The 3,825-nt window shown below is 38.6% G+C and overlaps 1 non-coding gene across 1 annotated transcript; it reads right to left on the reverse strand.

Moving 5' to 3' along the window:
* Window positions 1-932: 932 nt before the first annotated feature.
* Window positions 933-1,051, reverse strand: LOC145408549 (5S ribosomal RNA). The gene has a single exon (XR_013898941.1). It is a non-coding gene; the product is annotated as a 5S ribosomal RNA (ribosomal RNA).
* Between the last annotated feature and the right edge of the window lie 2,774 nt (window positions 1,052-3,825).

Consider the following 3,825-nt stretch of genomic DNA (forward strand, 5'->3'; position numbering starts at 1 on the left):
TACAGGAGGAGTTTAGTAAATTAGACAGACGAAAAGCAAAGTGGTCCTGATGAAATTTCATGTTGGGTACTACGAGAATGTGCAAAGGAGTTAAGTAAACCATTATTTTATTTTCAAGAAATCCTTGAGTCAAGGTAAACTACCTGATATTTGGAAAAAAAGCAAATATTGTCCCCTTATTCAAGAAAGGAAATAGACAAAATCCACTCAACTACCGACCAGTATCACTGACCAGTGTTGTAAGCAAGGTATTAGAAAAGCTTATAAGAAAAGCTTGGGTAAACCATCCAGAAGAATACAGTATGATAACAGAAAGACAGTTTGGTTTCAGAAAAGGAAAATCATGTGTTACTAATCTGCTGAGCTACTATGACAGAGTAACAAACACAATACAGGAAAGGGAAGGATGGGTGGACAGTATCTATTTAGATTTCAAGAAAGCTTTTGACACAGTACCACACCAAAGACTTTTATGGAAACTGTACCATCAAGGAGGAATTCGAGGCAAACTGTTTTGTTGGATGCAAGACTTTCTCATAAAAAGAGAAATGAGAACAGTACTAAGAGGAAACTACTCATCATGTAAAGAAGTGATTAGTGGAGTACCACAGGGTTCAGTGCTGGCACCAATCATGTTTTTAGTGTATATAAATGATATAAACAGTAACATTGGAAATGAGAGCTATCTGAATATGTTTGCAGATGATTCAAAAATACAAAGGAGAATTACTAACACAGACTCTTGTAAAGAGCTACAAGAAGAATTAAATAAACTTCATGAATGGAGTAGTACATGGCAAATGGAATTCCATCCATCCATCCATTGCCAGACGCCATGTATCCCAAACGGGGTGGCCGAGGGCTTAGAGTTAATTGTTTTACAGGGAGGGGCACTAATCCTCCACCAACCCCACTGGACACGTAGGGAGTTATGCCAACAGCATCTGGTGTTCCCTGGCGGTCACCCATCCAAGTACTAACCAGACCCAACGTTGCTTAACTTAGCTGATCGAACGGGAAGCGGTGTACTCAACGTGGTATGGCCGTTGGCTAAATGGAATTCAATGTGGACAAATGTCATGTAATCAAGTTTGGTAAAAGTGGAAAAAGACCTGATTGGGATTATAAGTTAGGAAATAAAACCCTATACACATTAGAAAGAGAGAAAGACCTAGGTGTGATTATCAATAACAGACTATCTCCGGCTGACCACATCAGCGAGAAGGTACGGAACATGTATACACTGCTTGCAAATATGAGAATAGCATTCACATACATAAATGAAGACATGCTAAGAAGGATAATAACATCATTCATTAGACCAACCCTGGAATATGCATCAGTAGTCTGGAGTCATCTCAAAAAGCATATAGACAAGATTGAAAAAGTTCAAAGGGCTGCTACAAGATGGATACCAAGCTTAAGGGACCTAAGCTACGAAGAAAGACTAAATAAACTGAATCTACCAACACTACAGGAGCGAAGGAAAGGAGGTGACATGATAATGCTATATAAGTGCATATCAGGGAAGGAGAAGATAAACATAAATGATTACTTAACACATGGAGAAGCATCAGCAAGAGGACACTGCAAAAAACTGCATAAGAAGAGAGGTGATAAAGACGTAAGGAAATTCAGTTTCCCAGAGCAACTGACCAATGGAATGCATTACCGAATGAAATAGTGTGTGCCAAAACAACACAAATTTAAGGATATGTACGATAAATATGGTTTAAGACACAGGACAGTACGAGCTTGACTCATTCCTGTAAAGATACAATTAGGTAAGAACACAATCACCCACATTTCTAGTCCACCTTCCAATCTTATCCACACAATCCTTGAGCCAACTGATCTACACTCTCTTAAATTCTCCTTCCACCTCTCGCACACAACAGTACACACTCCTTCTTTTGCCCTCTCATTTTCATCCACTCCCACACATATGTCCCATCCATGCTCCCATTCTCTCACAGTCTCACCTCTCCATCTAGTTTCACTTGATCCACATACATCCACTTTTGCACCCTCAAGCTCCTGAACAATCTCTCACTTTCACCTCATCATTTGCACCCCTTAGATTCCACGTCGCAATTCATGCTATGTCCTTTGTTCGGTCCTTACTCGTCACCTGTTGGTCAATCCTGGTGCGTGGTTCTTGTTTGTATTTTTAGTTAGTTGTTTTCCAGGAAGAGGCATTAACCCTCCACCAACTCACTTGCTGTTATGCAGAAAACACATGTTGGTAAACTATAAGGTTACCACCTGGCATTGTCCATGATTTTTTGGTTTGCTGGAAATGACTTGGCTTACCATTCAATTTAAAGGGACCCTTAAAACTGGGTATCACTACACTAAGTGGGTGGACGATGGGTGCCCCTACCTACCAACAACATGAACAACATGAATTTCCACCGGCTGAAATTGTGCATATCTAACAGCATTATAAACTGTTATGCACAAAATGTTCTACTTTTTGTTGTGCAAACAAAAGATTTACCATAAGATAAAATGCAAATCTAGTATTGCCATATTGTCCTGCTTACCAATAAATAACACTATATAAAATGTCAAATATATGTAAAACCTTTAACCAAAATGTACATAATCAACTGATGTTCGTCATTAAAGAGCTGGCATAATGGTGAGAAATCTAAAATGCATTTACCGGTACTGCATTGGTCTGCTAGTAAACTTCTGATTCTATCTTCCATTATTGTCAGATCACCAATTACTCAAAAAATACTCACACTATAACACAAACAAACCCGAGCAGAATATTAAACTGAATTACCAAGTACTTGGCAATACGAACACATTAAGGGCTTACCTGATGCAACACCTTCCTACCCTTGCCACGTCTCCGATCCTTATGAAACCTCAGCTTCACCGACCATGATAGGTATTAACATTCAAGGAGGTAACGTCCCATGAGTGGCTAAGTGGTTATTTCTCGTTTATACCGGTTATATCCAGATTAATCACTGCATTCTTACCTTATCGTGTACCCTAACGAGTGGCGAAAGCTGTCACAGTAGCCATGCCGCCCCCTTCATTCCCATGATGCTTGATGTTAATTTTCGTCACAGATATTCTTCTTGATACACCAATTATAAAGAATTAATTTATATTAGAATTAAAAGCATTTATTAGTAACAAACGACTGTCCTTTAAAAATTAATTAAATTAAATAATATAAACTACAAAAGTTAAAGTTTGTTACCATCATTGTACAATATTTTGTTACTTGAATGAACATGCAGTATTTCTCGTTTGTTTACAAACGTTTTGACAGTCGGATATTTTAGCGAATATCAATAACATTGTTAGACAGATTATCTTTTTCGAGTAAGGAAATTATACGTCCTGTTTTAATTTGCTTAAACAATGACGAGCTTTAAATAATTACTGAAAGCATATTTTAATGTAAAATGGTAATTCACGCAAAATTTGGCCCTTCAGAGAAACTACACGTGTCCTGTGACGTGTTTCTAATCTTTTAATCCACTTGAGAATACTTTAAACACGATAAGAGGATGTAACTTAAGGAGGAAAACTCTCAAGGACACGTGAAGAACGCACATTGTATGACCACGTTTATGTATGGAGTCTCACTAGATGAGTTTGTGCAGCCAAGTACAGTATTCCGATATGCAAATTCAGTACAAGTGGTCGACTGTCATTATGCACACGAGATCCCAAGTGCAGGACTGCTCGGCAGTACTCGCTACCTCTTCTACCCTCTTCATAAAGCTCATCCCCCTTTTCCTTTTTACCTCTGTCAGCCACTGGTGTACGCAAAGCACAGCTCATAAGGTCCACGTT

This window comes from Coenobita brevimanus, chromosome 77, assembly GCF_032717465.1.
Source record: "Coenobita brevimanus isolate Jiangsu-jjx chromosome 77, ASM3271746v2, whole genome shotgun sequence".
In the NCBI taxonomy this organism is placed as follows: domain Eukaryota; kingdom Metazoa; phylum Arthropoda; class Malacostraca; order Decapoda; family Coenobitidae; genus Coenobita; species Coenobita brevimanus.